Here is a 22,161-nt window from a genome sequence, read left to right on the forward strand (position 1 = left end):
CTTGACTGCTCCCTACAACAGAATGTTTATTTTAAAAAAAATCTATTGTATTTCAATCAACAAAAAGATTTCTTTCTCATTCCTCCAACAGACAACTAAGTAAAGAAGAATTACGCAGTGGAATAGTATTACTTTGGATTTTCTTTTGTATCTGTTACTGTGAAAAATTGTAGAAAAGGGGATGATAAACTTCTTTTGGGGGCCAATAGAAACGGGCACAAAATATTTGTTAATAATACTCCTACTGGAATCAATATTTTGTCCCCAGTTACAAATAAATGGTTCTTTTAGGATCCGTTTTTAGGATCCGTTTTTAGCTGGGATTTTAACAGGGATTTGCAACTCAGCGAAACACTTTTATTGTACACATCAAAACTGCAGTCCCTAACACACACACACAAACACACACACAAACACACACACACACACAGAGAGAGAGAGAGAGAGAGAGAGAGAGAGAGAGAGAGAGAGAGAGAGAGAGAGAGATTCTCAATCATACTCACCAACTCTGCACCAATAGCTGATCAGGCTATGGCAAGAGGATGGGTGGAAGCCATTGCAGCACTGGGAACTTGGTACACCTTTCCACTGGAAAGTCCCTTCTTCATATACTTTCTATCAGACATTCCAGCTCTAGTGATTCACTGCCATCTGTTCCTTGCCATTGTGGTGTAGTGGTTGAGAGCGGCAGACTCGTAATCTGGGGAACCGGGTTCGCGTCTCCGCTCCTCCACATGCAGCTGCTAGGTGACCTTGAGCTAGTCACACTTCTTTGAAGTCTCTCAGCCCCACTCACCTCACAGAGTGTTTGTTGTGGGGGAAGAAGGGAAAGGAGAATGTTAGCCGCTTTGAGACTCCTTCGGGTAGTGATAAAGCAGGATATCAAATCCAAATTCTTCTTCTTCTTCTTCTTCTTCTTCTTCTTCTTCTTCTTCTTCTTCTTCTTCCTCTTGCCAAAGTTGTATATCACGTAGTTCATCACAATCTCATTACTCAGTCTTGTTCAACACCCGTCCTTTGTTATCAACCTGTTTGTATGTCAAGTATCATGAGCTCAGCACTCCTTCCTCACTTTGCTTACCAACCTTATCAGTCCCACAAATCTTAGTGAGACTCCATTTTAGAATGGTGTTCTTCATCCTAAAAACAGGCCTACACTCATTCCTCCATTCATACCACAAATCTATAATGAATATGATTGTTATACTCATCACATAGGTCATTCACACTTCCATCCTTTGTTTCCATCCCCTTCAAAATAGTGGTTCCTGTTTGTCTTGGCTCCAATCTCAATTTATCAATTGCTTAATAGTCTTCCTTTCTCTTCTTCTTAGCTGTTGGACGTTTTGTGTGTCATTACTGTCGAAGGGTTAAAAACGATAACAAATGTGTCCATCCTGAAACAACATGCAGGGCTGGGCAATATACATTCTGCTATACTCAGCTGATTGCTAAAGGTGAGTGCCCTAGTAGGAATGATTAGAGATGCTGTCTTTGCCTTTGTAGAGATGGGGGGATCTGTACCTTTTGATTCTCTCAGTTTTTCAGTTTTTCCAATCCTAACATAATGAAACATTAAACATTTTTAAAAATTCCCTATACAGGGCTTCTAAAGGTTATATAGTTACTTATCTCCTTGGCTCAAAGGTCACATAACTCCATACCCTCCAACATTTAGCCAATGAAAATAGGGACATCCTAAAGAAAAGTGGGACATTCCAGGATAAAATCAGAAACCGGGATGGCTTCTGTAAATCCAAGACTGCCCTAGGAAAATAAGGGACTTGGAAGGTCTTGGAAGATATAACCCAACATAAATAAAAACATTGGTTTAAATCAGGCATAGGTAAACTCAGCCCTCCAGATGTCTTGGGACTACAACTCCCATGATCCCTAGCTAACAGGACGAGTGGTCAGAGATGATGGGAATTGAAGTACCAAAACATCTGGAGGGCTGAGTTTGCCTGTGCCTGGTTTAAATCAAATATGCACAATAGGATTAGATGCCTGGGTTTGTTTTGCCTTTAAAAAATGGTCCGTAGCAGGCATTGAAGACAATACAGTAAATGTTTCACTCCTTTTAGTAACCATGCTGCAGTCATGGTAGATAACCATGATGCCTTTTTTTTCTCTTTCTTTCCCAGGGCTTTCTGTTTTAAATGTGGATCGGGGTTGTACTAGGAAGTGTGAAACCGTCAAGTATAAGAAAAGCGGACTGGAAAAATATAAGCTGTGCTGTAACACAGACCATTGCAACCATCACAAAATCTGGGTCAAGCAATAAAAGAATAATAAAACTTGGTTGAAGATGGATTAGTCAGGTCAACTGGATGTCTGCTACTGCCATGCAAGGATCCCCATACCCACCCCGTGGCCTCAATCTGTGGCCCCCAGATTAGGGCAAGTTGCCTTGTGCTGTCCCAGAGTCCATCTTCCTTGACCCAGAGCCATCTCCAAAACAAGCAGAACTAAGGGCTTTAAAAACTTCAGCATTGTGCAGAATCAGATCCTGGAGGACCTGATCCTACAAACAAATTTAGTGCAGAGCCCTAATGTCCACAGACTCTGGCTTTCCTTTCCTTTTTCATATAAAAAAAAAACCAAAACAAACCAACCCGCTCTGTTGCCAACTTGCTGCAAGCAACAAACCTATTTTTGCTACAGTTCCATATTCTCCAACATTCATCGGAGGAAAATAGGGATATTTCTCACTCCCGCACAACTGATCCTTCTTGGGACCCCCCCCCATTTTTTGCCCCCCACCCCCGCTGAATACTACCACCACTTCACCAATGGCACAAAGCACACATGCCCTCCACTATCCTGAGAAAATCCATTAATCTCGATTTCTTTTATTCTTTGGTAGATTTCCAACAAAAAAGGAAAAACACACACCAATAAATAAATTTTAGAATGGGGCAAGATTAGATGAGGGCGATGTGTACCTGTCTTTCTTGGTTGCATGATCAGTGGCAAATATCCACTGGCTACTAGACATTCTGTACCCTCACTGCCAACTTGCTTCCTATAATAAACTTTTCAGGACCCGGGTGAAATGTTAGAGTCACCTAAGTTACTAAAGTAAATTCGAACTGAACGCAGAAGAGAGAACGTGAGGATGTCCCCTAAGTAAGATTTGAAATAAGGTTAAAATTATTAGATTGGTGTGTTCCTGTGGTAGGTGGGTTGTTAGGTATGTATTTGTTTCTTTTGTTTGTATTTTGTATTTTTATTCTGTAGTTTGTTTGTATTTTTTGTAGTATGTATGATTTTGCTTTGTTTGCTTTGTGTGGAAATACCAATAAATTATTTTCTTTTTTTAAAAAAGAAATTTTAGAGTCACCCACTCTGTTCTACCATCACCCAGTGTAGGAAGCTTGCAATTTTTCTCCTTGTCTCCTTTCATTTAACTTAGATTCTCTTCCTTCTTTGGCCTGAAAGAAGTAAACTCAGGATAAACAAAGTTCTGGCCATGGGTTTCCTAGACCTTCTCTACCTTGATTCAGGTAAATCCCAGAGGCAAGAAGAACAAAACGTTATAGAGCGGAAATGATGAGCAGAAGCCATTGGGGAGAGCTGAGGCTTTGCTCCATAGATCAAAATGCATTGCACAAAAGTTGATTGATAGGTAAATCTTGGACTGTTGCTATAATCCTAAAGCACGCTTACTGGGAAGGAAGCCTCATTTAACACATGGGACCAACTTCATAGTAAACATACACAGTTAAATATGAAACAAGCTTTCAAAAAAAAAAAAAAGTTCCAGACGTCACTGTCCATATGCTTTGGGGCAGGTATTCTCTCAACCCTCTTTCCTCAAATGTGTGCCCCTGTAATAATAATCAGGAGGTAGGATCTCTAGAACATGTCCTTCTGTTTTGTAATTTGCGTGGACAGGCGGAGTCCAGCCAACCCCAGGTGACCCCCTGAGCAGAATAATGACTCAAGACAACGTGCTATAGGATTAAAATTGGCCCAACTTTATTAAGATTCAGATGTAGGGAGACCTTGGCTCAGGCACTGGGCGTTTATCCTTCCCCGTCCCCAGCCAGAGATCTGGGAGATGTCAGGGTTATCCAGAATGTGTGGGGATTGGGCTGGCTCTGGAGAACATAAGTGCAAGCAGAGAGCCCGCCCGCCCGCCCCCCATATTGCTGCCATTGGAGGGGAGAGCAATGATAACCTCTCAGCGTATGGCCAATGCCTCCCCCCAAGACCCTTTTAACAGGGAACCTTGGGATCACTGCCGCAAGTGGGGCGTGGGTCACTGCTTCACGCCCCCCCCCCCCTCATTTAGGAAGACAGACTAAAGGATTCCGCCCAAGGCCTGAAACCGGCAAAGTTGTGACATTTTGCCACTAGAAAGGCAAAACCTGCCAATGCAGGAAAATTCCTTTCCGGCCCTTCAACAGTGACCCTGACATAGCAGCACCTGTGTACCTGTGGAGAAGAGGTTAACCTGCAAAAGAAGACTTAACTGAGGGAGGGGAGGGTGCGAGAAGCTTTGGAGCCGACTGCCACTTCGCAGGTAAGATTCACCTTCTGTTGTGTGGGCAGGGCAGTCCCTCCCCTTACCTGGCCAATCCCCTGGCAGCGCCTCCCCAGGCGGGATTGGGTGATTGGCTGAGATAGGCAGAGACCCCAGGTATCCACCCTGGGGAGGATGAAGCCAGCCCAAACTACTGGGAGCCGCACTGTGATCTGGGGGGCCATGCACGACCATGCAAAAGTCGCACCCCATTTGATGTGGGGAGCGGTCATTTTTAGATTGCTCATGGAAAAGATGCACATGCAAAATGTATCCCCTAGAATTTTCACTGGCATCTTCTTCATATAATAGTGCTCTAGGTTAGGGAGACTAAGTGCATTATGTACCCAGCTCTGAAATTCCCACCCCTGTGTCTTGAAAACATGAAAGATGAAGGCATGAGGCATGGTATTGAGAAAGTCCCTGGCCATGACATTCACCCACGCCATTCTTCTACAAGTTCATGGAAGACTTACAAATGTCCATCATGAGTCACTAGATGTTCTATATCTCCACTAACTATAAGTTTCTAGAGGTCCACCCACTAGCCCTCAAGGATGCTAATTAAATCTAGCCACTCTGTTCTTCCCATAGTCCATTGTGGGAAGCTTGCACCCCCAAACCCCTCCCCTCCCCCCATCTGCCTTTATTTAAGTTTGATTGCCTTTTCTTGTTTTTGCCTTCAGTCTTGGTAAAAAATGGAAGTAAAGCTAAACATCCTTCTGGCAATACATTTCTTCATCCTTCTGTACCTTGAGGCAGGTAAGTCCAAAGCAAAATAACAAAACACTCTAGAGGGGAATTACTAGGAGAGAGCTATTGGGAATTGCTTGATTTATGTAGCTCATCCAATCCTGGGAATTCTGAGATGCCAGTTGCAGAACAGAAAAGTCTCAGTACAAGTATCTGAAATGAACTGTGCTTTCCAGAGATGGAAAGAAGATAAAGTCCTGACCAGAGAGTAATGGCAGATTAAGTTGATGGAATATGCCGATATGGCAGAAATGACTGGAAGAATCAGAAATCAGGAAAACCAAAACTTTAATAAAGAATGGGGGAAATTTATAATTTATCTTAAAAACCATTGTAAACAGTTACAATTGTTCATAGGATTGGAATAACACTTGTATTTTAATGGTGAATTTTGGATATAATGGAGGTGTAAAAGATTTGGATTATTACAAAAGATGCAGGAGGAAACGATTAGCAATAGGACCCAAAAAGGGGAGGAGGGAAGTCCCGGAGATTCTATGGAATCTTGTCTATATGTTGTATGTTGGATATGTGATTGTAAAACTGTACCAGTAATTAAAAAATAAATAAATATTTTTTTAAAAAAAAATGAAATGAAAAGTGCCGTGTAGTTCTGGGTGTGAAACAGATAGCTGTATTATATAAGGAGTGACTGCTTTTGTGAAGCAGCTAACACTGTGCACAGTGATGTATATGAAACTGATGTCTGTGCATGAGCTTGTTTTTGGGGATCAGACTGCACCTCAAGGTGTGTTGCAAATATATCATAATCATAAGATGTCATGTTCAGCCTTGAGCATTTGTTCCTGAAATGTCTGATTTCTGCTCATGAAGTGTATACACTGAGAAGGATTCAGCATACTTTATGACTGACTCAGCATGCTTTACAGACCCAGCCAGTTTAAGTATTGTCCAAGCAACGCCACCCAGTTACGTTGTATGTCTCGTTCCGCATGTTTTTCCAGGCAGGACTACGTTGCCCGGTGGTGCAGGGGCTCAGGGAGCTTTGGGGAGGTGGGGCGCCATCTCCTTGCAGAGCTCTCGCAAGATCTCACAGGACTGAGATTATTCCATGGGATCTCGCAAGAGTGGGGAAGGGCCATGAGCCTTTAAAAGGCCTTGGCCCTGAGAGGTCAGGACCACTTTGCCCTATAAGCTGCCCACCCACCCTTGGTGTTGGAACCTCACTGAGATACTTTGGGCTGCTGCTTGACAGGCCCAGAAGGAAGTTGCACCCTCTCAGCTATCACCTGGGCCCATCCCTCTCTTCTCACACCCTTTCGCCCTGTGAGAACTTCCCTTACTCGAATCTCACAAGGGGTCTTCAAATTGCCCTCCCTCTTCATCTGTGTACAGTTCTTACCAAAATACAATGAGAGGGAATCATAATATAATAATAAAAATAAACTACCAAGGGAGAGAAAAGGGGTGGGCAGAGAGAGAATAGAATAGCAGATTCATCATTTAAAATGATCTCCCAAACCAATATTTTGAAGTGACGTCTTTAAAGAAGTGCAAAGGTTTCATGTCGGGGACAGGAGTGGGTATGTTGATCCATGTGCATGTCAACATATACAGGGATTCCGAGCCAATCAGGGTCATTGTCCCACCCCCCGCCCTCGCATGGAGGACCTCTGAACACATACCTAACTTGCAGTTGATGGTAGCATTTGGTGTGTTCCATGTTAATGCATTTCTATTCAAGAAGGTGTCTTGCCAGCAATGTTCCTCTAACCAGACATTACCCCAGAGTGGTTGGGGCAACCCTGTCAAATGGGCAGGGTACAAACAATGAAATTAATATGTATTATTACTATTTGCTTATTTATTTTCTATTCCCCCTTTTCCGCTCGTCTTGTCCAGCTGGAGTTACTTGGTGCCTTCACTGTAAAGAAGTTCAGCATGATAACACCTGTGTGCATAAAGAAAAAACTTGCAAGGCAGGACCTCGGAGAGTCTGCTACAGCCGGATGACTGTTACAAGTGAGTCTGGCTGTAAGCATGAGTACTCTTACTCTGCAGGAAATGTTCGGCCTCTCAGGAGGATATTGGGCTTGCTGCTGAAGTTCTCCTATGCTTCAGCCTTTGGTCATCTGATAGCCACTCTTTCCTGCCCTGTACCAGTGAGTCTACCTCTGATTCCGCTGGACATTATGAACCTGGGGCTGGGTAGAGTATGGATCAGATGCTCAAAACTGAGATGTGCTGAGCTGTAGTGCATCCTCAGTAAGATGAATGTAGAGACAAGAGGCAGCATGGCAGCGGCAGCAGAGACGGTTGTACTGCAACTATACTCCAGCTTCTCAGGAATTGGTTAGCTGAGATTCCTGCATAACAGAGGGTTGGACTAGATTATCCTTTACAGTCCATTGCAGCTCTACGATTCTCCAGAATTCTATGATTCTAGGTTCACTGCTCTAGATATACACAGGATGAAAGAGTAAGAGTTTGGGCGGCAATGCACTTCTGATATAGAAATGTTAAGATGAACCTTGCTTAAAAAAACATTTTCACTATAAGATCTGTCACATTTGTAAGTTCCAAGCTCATCTTTTCCAAAAGCCATGGCATATAAAGAATGGTGTCTTGTTTTGTTCCCCAGTAAGAGAAGCAACAGCATGCTAGCCTTATATATACAGCTGGAGGCTAATTTCTGCTGTTAGTGGAGGATAATTCATATTATTATAGTTCAGGCTAGTAGTAAAACCTGAATGCACAGCATTCATAGAATCATAGAGTTGGAAGAGACCACAAGGGCCATCCAGTCCAACCCCCTGCCAAGTATATAGCTTATGGTGCCACTGAGCCTCTTGGGTTTGCCGATTGGAAGGTTGGCAGTTCGAATCCCCACAACAGTGAGCTCCCATTGCTCTTTCCCAGCTCCTGCCAACCTAGCAGTTTGAAAGCACACTAGTGCAAATAGATAAATAGGTCCCGCTATGGCGGGAAGGTAAACAGCATTTCCGTGTGCTTTGGCTTCCAGCAAAGGTGGTTTAGTCATGCTGGCCACGTGACCAGGAAAGCTGTCTGTGGACAAACGCCGGCTCTCTTGGCCTGAAAGCTGGATGAGCGCTGCAACCCCATAGTCACCTTGACTGGACTTAACTGTCCAGGGCTCCTTTTACCTTACAGCTTATAAAAGTGAAATCCATCAGGCTAATAGCATGAAACTTGCCATACAAGTTTCCTTGTCAGAGGAGTTCTATGTAAATGTCAAATTTCAAACCAATCTGATAAAAATCACGCTAAAAGGTGATGAAAATTGACACTTTGGCCTCTTCTTTCCAGTTATATCTTTACAATTCTTCAGGGTTGCTTCACTGGTGGTGAAGTGCTGATCAGCCATTCAAGAGTTCTTAAGATCCTCCTGTCCCACGAGTGACACTATTAAAATAGAGTAGTGCATGATTGAAAGCAAAAGCAAAGCTAAAATTTGGTCAGGACAGCAATGATGGCTGATAGAGCATTTTATTGGGTTTCATGTACGGTGGCCAATCTTTTGGATATGAAATACCAGTGTGGTTGGTCAACTTATGGGGGCCCATGGGCACATTTGGGAGACGAAACCCCATAACCATGTATACACACATCTCCAATACAACCCCCCCATACCACATAGGACATTGTGGTGCAGTGGTTATGGAAGTGATCACCAACCTTTCGAGCCGACGAGTGCATTTGGAAACAATACTCTCTCATGGGGGACCACTGACTTGTTTAAGATCACATATAAGTGCACAAGTGGCTTGGGCAGAAGAAGATACCAGATACAAGAGGGGATCCATCACAGGCAAAGTTTGGATGGGTTGAAACTGCCACATCCCATGTACAAATCCGTTTAAAACAGGTTGTTCCTGCATCTCTAGGCAACAGGCGTCCACAGCACTGTACAGTTTTAACCCTCATACATTCTTTGGAATCCCTAAAGAGGGCTTCAACCAATGAGGAGTAGCCGTAGCATCCCTTGTTCTTTCTAGTGCTGGTGCTTACTAGAAACTGGGGGTGTAAGAAGACATCATTTCCCACTCTGCCCTGTATTCGCCACAAGCAGCACTGTTTCCCTTCAGCTGAATTTCATCTCCGAGCAAAAACTGTGTTATGTGTTTCATTGTCCACTGCAGCAAAATTATGTAGTTCTGTAACTTGCATAACTAGCTACACAAATGATATTGGCATTGTGTCATTCTATCCAATTCATTATGATGCGAGGGAAACACAATGCAAATGAGGTTGACATAATCAATTATGTGCTGTTTGCAGACAGAAAGCAACAAAAATGAATATCAGTCATATTCACTGGGTGGACTTCTGTTTTGGACATGGGACTAGTAAGCAAACATCAGCCATTTCCATTCCCATTTTGTCTGACATCCCTCTTTGAGACTGGAGTCATTACTCCCTGGTCCTGAATGGGGTTACTGTGCCCCTGAAGAACCAGCTGTGCATCCTGGGAGTCATTTTGGACTCGCAGCTGTCTATGGAGGCACAGGTCAATTCTGTGTCCAGGGCAGCTATCTACCAGCTCCATCTGGTATGCAGGCTGAGACCGTACCTGCCCGTGGACGGTCTTGCCAGAGTGGTGCATGCTCTGGTTATCTCCTGCTTGGACAACTGCAATGCACTCTACGTGGAGCTACCTTTGAAGGTGACTTGGAAACTACAACTAATCCAGAATGCAGCCGCTAGACTGGTGGCTGGGAGTGGCTCCCGGGACCATATAACACCAGTCCTGAAAGACCTGCAGTAGCTCCCAGCATTTTTCGGAGCACAGTTCAAACTGTTGGTGCTGACCTTTAAAGCCCTGAATGGCCTTGGCCCAGTATACCTGAAGGAGCATCTCCACCCCCATCATTCAGCTCGGACACTGAGGTCCAGCGCTGAGGGCCTTCTTGCAGTTCCCTCACTGTGAGAAGTCAGGTTACAGGGAACTGGGCAGAGGGTCTTCTCGGTAGTGACACCCGCCCTGTGGAACGCCCTCCCATCAGATGTCAAGAAAATACACAACTATCTGAGTTTTAGAAGACATCTGAAGGCAGCCCTGTATGAATTTTTTATGTCTAAAGTCTTACAATTTTTTATGTGCTGTAAGGTGCCCAGAGTGGCTGGGGAAACCCAGCCAGATTGGTGGGGTATAAATGATGGTGATGATGATGATGATGATAAGGTGGTGGTGGTGATGTGGATGATGATGGAAACTGTATGCTTATCATGGAGCTTGGATATATTTTTCTCTTTCTTACTATCCCTTTGCAGGTGGTGTTGTGATGCGAATGGACCGAGGCTGCAGCAATGTATGCCGTAGTATGAAGTTTCATGACAAGTCTTCCAGGGAAGATATGTGGTGCTGTATGAAAGACCTTTGTAACAATCAGAATTTGTGGACCTTTAGATATTAAAGATGAATTTGTGAGATCAGCGGAATGTTTGCCTTACTGATCCTGTTAATAAGGGTATTTTCATATGAGCACCCCTCAAGTGTTGGAAAGAAGCTCTCTGTTGATGTCATTCTCTTGCTCATGCAGGGGTGTGGAAACTCAGGTCCAGGAACCAAATACAGACTCTTTATCCAGCCCTTGGGATTCTTCCAGACAATGGACCCCTTCCCAGACCACACCCCTTCTTCTGAGGTCCCACCCTCCTCTGTTCCTCTTTCATACTCTCAGTCGGTGCTTTTGCTTGGCTGGAATGTGTCCTTGTTGTCTAATAATGCCTCTTGCTTGCCTGGATGAAGAGAAGTGTGTGTGACCTCCCAGTTTCTTTCAACTCCACTTTATTTATTGTGTTTCTGTCCCAAGTTCCTTCCAAGTACCCGCTTCCATTGATTAATATTAATTTGGTATTTGCAACATATTTATTACACCTTTCCCAAACTCACAGCCCCTTACATGAAATAATCGGCCACTTACACAGAGCAAAATAGCTGCTGGAATTATATGGAGAAGCATGCGGCAAGATGGAGACAAGCAATGGTTTTAAAGTGATGTAGTCACCCATAATACGCACCCAAACTTGTCCCACTGTCGGCTCTGATCTTCGGGGGGGGGGGGAATACTAAAAGTTTGAACGCTCTTCAAATATATCCTGATGTGTTCATGGAATCACTGAGCTAAAAGAAACTGCAAGTGCATTTTCTAAATGTATATATCATAAATGCATGTTGTTCTCACAAAGGAAAACAAATGCAACCTATGGATCTCCCTCCCTAGAGAAGGTCGACTGGCTGTCTCCTTGCTGTCCTCCTGCCGACAGGGGAAGACTTTCTTGCTGCAACAGACTTTTGAGGATTGACTGCTTTTAATAAAGGGCTGGTGCAGGGCTGATTTTATTGTGATTACTGGTATGTTTTAAACAGATTTCCTATCTGTACATAGTTAATTCTATCAGTGTTTTAATGATTGGTTTTTCTGTCTTTTTAGCAGTTTGTGTTTTTATCAGTAAGTCGCCATAAGTCCCATCAGGGGAAAGGGCAGGGTACAAAAATATTATTAATATTACTATTCATATTCATAATAATAATAATACTGAAAATAATGTTTTCAGTGCCCCTAAATGCTTATGTTTGGTGCACACAGTGACTATAAAGTTCCCATTTCATGCTGATTGGACAGCTCTAGGACACTGGAGAAGGGACCCAGCAAGGATGCTGCTGCAGAAGCCTTTGAGCCGCTATGACTCTGGGCAACTACATCCCTGGCTTCCATGAGCAGTACAGGCTCAGGTTCCCTCCCAGGTCCCACCAAACAAGGTGGCCCTGCCATCCTGCCCCAGCTGATATCATCTACTGAATCCTTAAATAATCTCCTGGCATGACCTCACCACCATGAGCAGAAGGACACACTGGCCTGATTGGGGTAGAAAAAGCAGTCTGGCAACTGGTGTTGTTGCTACTGGCAGCAACTCTGCCACATCTGCCTAAGTGGCACTATAGTAAAATATCCGTAACAGATTGTGCATAATGCTATGCTGTTCTAAGATCAAAGAATGTCACAGACTCAGATTGTGCTTTCCCGATAAGATTGTAATGGGTCATAATTTCAGCTCTGGAATGAAAAACGAGTCTTTTCAGGAAGAGGCCACAAGTCCACTTTAAATGCATATCTGCCCACATTTCCAAGCCATTATATGAGGAACATAGCACAGGACGCTTGATTCCTTCTCCTGAGTCATCAGCTCAAGGGAGAAAACAAAACATATACAGAATGCAGCTTGTAAGCTTTTTATTCATTGTCTGCTGCTTTGGCCTGGGTGAGTATGAGAAAGTCTCAGCTATGACGATAACTCAACTTATTCAAGGCCCCCGTTTGAAAACTGCTGTGATATCTCATGTACAGAAACAAATCTTATCGCATTTTACAGTGGAACTTTCGACTAAAAGCTTCTCTAAGCTAAAGGTGTCGGATGCCATGTTTAGGGGTGCTTCCAAAATTGTCCACATTCAAAATTCCCTTCCGAGTCCCAAATAGCCTAGTCTTGTTTCTGAAATGATGTTTTAGGAATTACCTGTTGTGCTTTTTCTTTACATGTATCTGGATTTTGTGCAGAGTGCTCTGCATACCAATCTGTTTCAGCCTTCTGTTCCTTGTGTATATGTTTTTCATTCCCTTGCTTCCATTTAAGGATGGCTTTTTAGTTTGCTGTTGTTTTTATGGAACTGGATTTAAAGAAAAGGAACTGGACTGTATCGCTTATTCATTGTTATTGCTGTGCATGCAGCATTAATTCTGACTGCAAATCTTTTGAAGACCGGTTTGGTGGAAACATGGCATGGAAATGGAAATATATGTACTTGAATCAAATGCAACTTGTTACTACATTTTAGTGGCAGATGAAGAGAAAGAGGAGATCAGTAGTGTAGCATCTACTTTGCATTCAGATTAGAAGGTCTCAAGCTCCACCCCTGGTATATCCAGTGAAAAGGACCAGGTTGTTAATAATAATAATAATAATAATAATAATAATAATAATAATAATAATAATAATAATAATAATAATGTATATAAGTCTGACCTATTATAAAGCAGCTTCCAATGGGGCAATGCCATCACTGAGCAGGCCACCCAGTATGGGCTCAGGCTGTGACATCAGGGCTCGATGCTGCGTGCTGCTAGTCATATAAGCACAGAGCTTAGTTAACTATTCCCATGTGAACTTGTGGCTCTCCCATAAGCAGTGCTATTTTTCTAGGAAAAGAGGTGCAGAAACTCAACATGAATGCCTCCCTTGTTCTCTTATAATAGCAATGGTGCCTACCTGAGAGGTGCCGGAACTGAATTCCAGCTGGAAAAAAATCCCTAACAACAACAACAACAACAACAACAACAACAACAACAACAACATTCTTAAAATAAAATAAAAATCACACCCATCTTGCTGGGTTTCCCCAGTCACTTGGAAATTGAATGTAATCCATTCCAAAAGTCCGTTCAACTTCCAAAATGTTCGGAAACCAAAGCGTGGCTTCTGATTGGCTGCAGGAAGCTCCAGCAGCCAATCGGAAGCAGCGGAAGCCCCGTCAGACGTTTGGGTTCCAAAGAACGTTTGCAAACCGGAACACTCACTTCTGGGTTTGCAGCGTTCCGGAGCCAAAATGACTGTATATAGAAACACAACAAAGCATCAAACATTAAAAAACAAAATATCCTATACGAGCAACAAACAAACCAATAAATCAATAGAAACCAACACCAACAACAACAACAACAACAACAACAACAACAACAACAACAACAAACAGTTTACAGTTATACCCAAATTAAAATAACTTTGCCTCCCTGCCCAGTGCTGTCGTGTTCAGCAGTGGACCCTGGAAGATGTCGGCGAACCATCTCGAACATTGTCGCTAGAGATGCTGGAGGTTTCCCAGGCTGCTTTGTATTCTCTGGTACGGAGTGGAAACAAGGTCTACTGCAGCAGCCAGTACACAGATACATACTGTAATTCTAAATCAGGGTCAATCTTCTTGTACGCACCTTTTCTCATCCCTTGGGCAAGGACATACAGCAGTGTGTGTGTGTGTGTGTGTGTGTGTGTGTGTGTGTGTTAATATCAGGATGGTCACATTCATAAAGGGGATTGTTTCTGATCCTTTGCCTGCAGCTGAAGCTCTCCGCTGTGAGGTCTGCCAAAAATATAGAAGTGCCCAAGGCTGTGCCCAAGGATGGAGCACCTGCTTGGCTAGTCCTGGAGAGCAATGCATATATATCAAAACAGTGACTAGTAAGTATGTTCCAGAATGCTTCTTTGCTTGTTTATTTTATTTCAGCCATCTTGCATACTGCTTGATAGTAAAACAACAACAACTTCAAAACATGAAGTTTTGCATCTGCCTGTTTATATTCTGTGATCAAGCACATATCTAAACTATGAAAGCACTTGTGCATCTGCAGTCTGCAGGATTGAACCCTCCATTCACCAGCTAGTGAGTAGAAGATTCAGTCCTATGAGCTTCAGAGTGCTCCTTAATAAGTGCTTGCCAAGCAGCAGCCAGCAGGGTTGAAACCCTCCTCCTCTAAGGAGAGGAGAAGAAGAAAATGATGGTTTATTACATTTCTTTACCTCCCTTCATTCAATCAATCAATCACAGGTTGGTTTACAATATAAAAACACAAAATACATACCACAGTAACAAACAAATACATTACCCACCTCCCACAGTTTAAAAGGCCATAGATGGTTTAATTAGCCCAAGGCCTGGGGAACATATTGGGAGCTAATGTACATCTTTCAGGACTGGTGTTACATGGTATCGGCAGCCACTCCCAGCCACCAGTCTAGCTGCCACATTCTGGATTAGTTGTAGTTTCCAAGTCACCTTCAAAGGTAGCCCCACATAGAGCACTTTGCAGATGCCCAAGCAGGAGATAACCAGAACATGCACCACTCTGGCGAGATAGTCTGTGGGCAGGTAGGGTCTCAGTCTGCATACCAGATGGAGCTGGTAGACAGCTGCTCTGGACACAGAATTGACCTGCGCCTCCATGGACACTTGTGAGTCCAAAATGACTCCCAGGCTGTGCATCTGATACTTCAAGAGCACAGTTATCCTATTCAAGACCAGGGAATCCCCCATACCTGCCTGCCCTCTGTCTCCCCAAAACAGTACTTCCATCTTGTTAGGATTCAACTTCAATCTGTTAGCCACCATCCATCTTCCAACTGCCTCTGGACACTCATTAACCACCTTTACTGGTTCTGATTTAAAAGAGAGGTAGAGCTGGGTATCATCCACATATTGATGAACACCCAGCCCAAACCCCCTGATTATCTCTCCCAGCAGCTTCATGTAGATGTTAAAAAGCAAGGGGGAGGGGACAGAACCCTGAGGCACCCCACAAGTGAGAGCCCAGGGGTCTGAACACTCATCCCCCAACACCACTTTCTGGACATGGCCCAGGAGGAAGGAGCGAAACCACTATATAACAGTGCCCCCAGCTCCCAACTCCTCTAGATAGTCCAGAAGGATGTCATGGTCAATGGTGTCAAAGGCCACTGAGAGATCTAGCAGGACCAAGAAACAGCTTTCACCTTTGTCCCCAACCCACTGGAGATCATCAACCAGTGCAACAAAGGCGGTTTCAGTCCCATGATGAGGCCTGAATCCCGATTGGAAGGGATCCAAATGGCCTGCATCTTCCAGGCATGCCTGACATTGTTCAGCTTCTAGCCTTTAATCTGAAGGTTTTACATGTCTGCAGCATCTTTTAGTGGGCCAGGATCTATAAGAGCTGCCTTTTATTTGTATAGATGTGTTTTTCATATTTTTACTGGCTGTCTTTGTTGCAGTTGGTGTTTGTGCCTATATTGTCTTTGAAAATCACTTTGAGTCACTGTTGTGAGGTAAATGACTAGAAGAAGATGACAAGAACATCCATTAAGTTGTGTATCTAATCTACAATTTTCCTTTAATTCAGTGTCAATGAAATTTTGGCTAGGATCTTATGATTTCCATATACCAATGTGCTTGTTTTTAACCTCTCTAGGGCATGGATCTTCCTCCATAAGAAGATGTACCAGGCCGGGTGATAAGTGCAATGTCAAAGAATTCACAGCAGGTGGAGCACTTGTGGAAACTGTTTGCTGTAAGCAATCTGACCTTTGTTTATATGATAATGCAGAAGGGAAATGAGTAGCATGGGGCTACTGCAGAGTGCTTGCCATAACCTAAGCCTCATATCCTCACTGTGCCACGCTGCTGAAACAGTTTCTTCAAGCGCTGCTTGATGTTTTCTTTTATTGACAATAAAATGTCCCATGCTGGCTTCTGAAGCAGACTGTTAATAAACTATTCTAACAGATTTTGTGTTAAACTGAGACATTTTATAGGCTGTTCACTCTCATGCAGTCTCTGGTGTATGGTGTATGTATGGTGTGGATCAGCCCAAAGTTGTTCAGAGCGAAATAGGACAACTCTTGTGTGCTCTGCACCATCCCTAGCCAGCCAAGCAAAGTGACTTTCACCAAGCCACGCTCAGATGTTGTGAGTAGTCTGCAAGATTTTGCCAGAACCTGGAAGGTGCAGCTGCTTCTCCTTGCTTCTCTTACGCTGGTGGGGGGGGCAGGTGGGAGAAGGGAGGAGAAGTGACATCAGTGGCGAGATCTTGTGAGAATCCCACAAGATGTTGCGAGAGCTGCATGAGATCTCATCAGATCTCGCAGCTGCCATCACTTCTCACTTCTCAGGTGTCACAAGTGTCTTTCACGCTTTTGCTGCAAAGGACTAACAGGGCTACCCCATTGGAAAACCCTTAACTTTGAAAGGGAAGGTAATTGATTTGTAAACATAGTGTAACCTGGTGGCAAGGACCGTTGCAAAATGGTAACAGCAAATATATAGAATGCTGCTATAGCAAATTACATACAAATTCTTCAGTTATTCATCAGCAGTTATGTGGGTGAGGGGAAGGGAAGATGGCACCAACTCTGTATGTATGGTGCGGATCAGGCCAAAGTTGTTCAGAGTGAAACAGCCCCGGTTCTGTCACAGAGCAATGAACCTTCCCTCTGACTGGAGTTGGATGGAGCAACGAGTAGATCCACAGGTAAGCCAGCCAGGGGGAGTTCATTGCAGGCCAGTGACTGAAAGTCACTCCAAAGGGAAGCCGGAATGAGGCTGCAAGAATCCAATAAGCAGAAGAATAGACAAAGAGATGGGGAAGTCTGCAAACTAGGAGCACAGCTCGTGGGAGGAAGGGAAAAGCAGGGAATCCCGGATAAAGGGTAGGAGTCACAAATGCCAAAAGAGTGTTGGCTTGCTGGCCTAGAAGTATTTATAGCAGACCATATCAAGAGAAACCGGTAGGTTTCCTGGGTTGGTGGTGCCATGCTGGGACCCTGGACAGCGATTCCATCCCTTCTCTTCTCACTGTGCTACCTACCACAAGGGAAACCACTGAACAAATCAGGAAGCTCTTGGTTGGAATCTTGACAGGTCTGCCTCTCTGGTTCATTCATTAAAATGGGCTCCCAACTCCAAAGTTCCACTGCAGTTATAGGTAGAGAATGTTCTGCACCCAACTGCAATGATCCACAAAATCTTATCAGCAGGAACAGAATGGAAAGGGACATACAGAACTATTTTCCAAGACTGATCTCGTGTTTTGGTAGGGATGGGGAATCTCAACTCAGGGGCTGAACGGACCCTCCTCCGGTGGGAAACTCCTATGACTCTGGTGTCGGAGGACACATCCAGTCTGACATCTACACTGACCCAACTTTCCTTCCCCCTGACGGCACTGATTGGTTGTTGTTTTTAATGGATTCAGGGGACCATGCAATGAGTGCAACAATAAAATAATTGCTTGATGTTGTTCTGAGGGGGGGGGGAGGTTTTCGATCTCTTCTTCCACAACCCAGGATTAAATTATTCATATCCAGAGAGCACACAGAGAAATGAAGTGGGTAGAGCAAAGAGACCAGGTGAGGGAGCCTAAGACTGCTGGGAGAGGAGCCTTGGAGAGTGGTGGGGAGGCAGTGACCTTCAGTCTTCACAACTGCCTCATTGGGCCTCACATTCAGCTCAACTGAAAAGGTTGGAGGAAAGAATGTTCAGAATTAGGCACTTATCTCTGTATGTGGTGGCAATGGAAGAAAATTTAAGAGTTTGGGGATAAAATAATCTTGGAATGTGGTGAAACACTTTGCTCTTCCATTGACAAAAGATTTCCATTGGCATTACTATCCAGTTTTGATTGAAAGAGTGAGACAATGCCATTTCAAGAAATACTATTGTTTTATTTTATTGCGGTAAGACAGGTTGTTGTAAAATAGCAGGGAATAATATTGGAGGCCCAATACAAGAACAGAGTTGTTACATTTGGCAAAACACTTTTGCAGAGAAGCTGACTAAATAAATGTGAGTTTCAGAGTTTACTGAAATGATTTTGCAGCTCAAGGGCACGCATGGAAGTCCATGGGTCCTATCAATCACTAGCCATACTCAAAGTAGACACATTAATGCTAATGGGATTGAATCATTTAATTTCAATGTGTATACATGAGTAGAACCTATTGGGAGACAACCTAGTGGTCTGATGTACTGGCATTATTATTATTATTATTATTATTATTATTATTATTATTATTATTATTAATTTGTACCCCGCCCATCTGGCTGGGTTTCCCCAGCCACTCTGGGTGGCTTCCAACAAATATTAAAATACATTAAAATATCACAGATTAAAAACTTCCCTAAACAGGGCTGCCTTCAGGTGTTTTCTAAATGTCAGGTAGTTGTTTATCTCTTTGACATCTGATGGAAGGGCATTCCACAGGGTGGGGGCCACTACTGAGAAGGCCCTCTGCCTGGTTCCCTGTAACTTGGCTTCTCGCAGTGAGGGAACTGCCAGAAAGCCCTTGGCCCTGGACCTCAGTGTCCAGGCAGAACAATGGGGAAAGAGATACCCCTTCAGGTATACTGGGCCAAGGCCGTTTAGGGTTTTAAAGGTCAACATCAACACTTTGAATTGTGCTCAGAAACATACCATGCATCATTGCCATTACTTTCACGAAATCAAATGTCAGAATATAGGGTTCCCATATTTCAAAAAGTAAAAACCAGGACACCTTGAAAGTTGTTGGCCTTTTTAAAGGAAAACCCCAGAATTGTTGAGCTTTTTTGGGGATGTATGGCAATCCTGATCTGACATGCATCTGTAATTCTTTTCAGCAGCTGATAGTATTTGCTACCTGCCATCAGTGCTATTTTTTTCTAGAAAAGGGTGTGCCAGAACTCACCATGAATGCCTCCCTTGTTCTCTTATAATGGCAATGGTGCCCATGTTTCAGCTGCAAAAAATGTCCTGTCGGCCATACAATGCAATTTGGGATCTGCTGCTATTAACACTTGGCTAAATTGATAGCTGACCCAGGACCAATTTTTCTGAAGCAGAGGCTTTGGATGTTTGGGAGCAGAGCACAAAGAGGCAAAGAGTCTTGGAATATGGTAGAGAAGAAAGACCCAATGGTTTCACAGACATATTACTATGGTGCATTGCAGAGATCATGGGAATCACAGCATGTTGATGTTTTTGTACCATCTATGCTGACGTCCACAAGGTCACATGGAGAATGCTTCGAAGAGCACCGTTGCTTATAATGTGGTATTTCCCCCTCTATGGAAAAGGAGAAAAGGGAACCATTTAGTATATTCACAGCTCTTCCTATGATCTGCTCTGAGCATAGATCATTAAATTGACCACACTTTGGACCTCTGGCATGCTTTACATTGAGATGCTAGATTTAATGTAGAGAGGCAGTAGCCCTGTTCAGGTCTTCAAAGAACATGTGGGGGCATGCCAAGTATGTGGGGAGCAGACCACTCAGCATGGGGATGTCAGAGATGAAGTGGGCAGGGCCATGGAAACTGGGGACGGGGCTGCTGTATGTACCTCCGTGTGTTCCTCTAACCAGGGCCAGCCTGCCCAGGAAGTTGACTGAAGCCGCCACCTCGGATTGTGGAATCCCAAAAGGTGGCACCCCTGTGCCCCCCCCCACTTGCACCTGTCACTGTGCAAGTTCTCACAAGATATTGCTGCTGATGCTGCTTCTCCCATGGTGGAGGGTGCCCTCCCCACCTGCCCCCCCCATCACCATCAGAGAAGCAAGGAGAAGCTGTTGTGGCTTCCAGGTTCTGGCAAGGTCTTGTGGGCTACTCGCAAGATCTCACCAGAACCCAGAAGACATAGCAGTGTGATCACAGTAATCAAAGCTTTTGCAGGGGGCAGAAGTAGGGAGCACCTTCCAACTTCACCAAATGAGGTGAAACAGGCTGGGCCGCCCCTGCTTCTCACACTGGAATAGGCCTAAAGGGACTTGCAAAAACATACTATAGTCTGAAGAGCTCTTGTTCGAGATTCCAACTAGTCAGTCATGCCCCACTCCAGAATACTCCATTTGATTTCTGTTTGGAAAGTTCTCCCACATTGTGTGGTTTAAAATATATATATATATAAATATTTCCATTCCTGATATGAGATGGGTTTCATTATTCTTTTGTGCATTATATTTTTTCAAGCAGTATGATACCAGTTTAGCAGTCATGGCTCTCCCCAATGAATCCTGGGAACTGTAGTTTCTTCAGAGTGCTGAGAGTTGTTAGGAGACCCCTTTTCCTCACACAGAGATGCCATTCCCCATGTTTCCTGGCTAGAAGGACTGCTTATTAAACGGTGGCTTTCTGGGGGCTCATCCACACTTAGCTTTTGCTATGCCCTTTCTAGGCACCAGTCCATGCTTCCAAGCACCATGTCCGGAGCCTTCACCTCAAAAATTTGCTCTCTAATGTTGAATTGGAGCAAATGGCAATTCAGGTTTTCCAAGGATTGTCGTTTGTTTCTGATTCAGCAGTAAATCACAGGTTTTCACAGGGAAAACACTGGCGGGGGGGGAGCTCAGACATGGTGCTTCAACGCATAGACTTGTGTCTAGAAACATGGCACAAAAGGAAGTCTGAATGAGCCCCGAGTGCTTCTGATGTTGGGAGATAATATATAGCTACCATTCCTAGCAGCTGCTGATAGTCGTCTCCCCTGTGAATTTCTCTAATTTGTTTTCTAAAGCCCCCATGTTGGTGGCCGTGACTACATCTTGTGGGAAAGATGGACAAAGCTCTGGTGGAGGTCTGTGGCAGGAAGATCAAGAACATCACCAGTATTACATGATTCCAGAATATTAGTAATGTGATGTGAAGATCCAGGAGCTGGAAGATAAAGAACAGGCATGCTATATATAACATTAACTTAAGCATGATTTCATATGGAATCAAACATACTTTCGACGTAGATCAGCATGCACTTTTCATCCGGGTCAGCTTCACAAGTGGATTTTCCTTCGACACATCCACCAACGAATTCGTATTTTTTGCAGACATTGCAGGTGAGGGCATCAACTGTTGGAAAGAGGAGTCAAGCCTCTTTTTAAAAATTAATAAATAAATGAAAATATTGATTCTTACCTTTCACAAACTCTGTGTAACTTACATGAAGCACATTGAAACAATAGTTGATGTCGAGCAAGTTTGAAAGTCATTGAATGGAGGCAACCCACATTTCTCCCAAGGTAGTATTCACAGTTCCTCAAAATACACATTTTTATCCTTGGCATAGCCCTTCAAACCACATTGGCTTTCATTGCATAAATATGCATCTCTATTGTCCATGGTCACCTCTGCTTAACTGTTTTGTACATTTTCAGGAGAGGATGAAAACCTGTTATTAGCATAGATCAGAGGTTGGCAGCCTAAGGCTCATGGGCCACAAGTGCCCCACAGGGGTCATTTAACCAGCCCATGAGCCGCCCCTGAGTCAAGTCACCCACTGGTGAGTCCCTGTGCACTGCGCTAAACCAGTGCAGCACAGCGCAGTGCGGGGACTCGCTTCCGCAGT

Source organism: Lacerta agilis, chromosome 15 (assembly GCF_009819535.1).
Source record: "Lacerta agilis isolate rLacAgi1 chromosome 15, rLacAgi1.pri, whole genome shotgun sequence".
Classification (NCBI taxonomy): Eukaryota; Metazoa; Chordata; class Lepidosauria; order Squamata; family Lacertidae; genus Lacerta; species Lacerta agilis.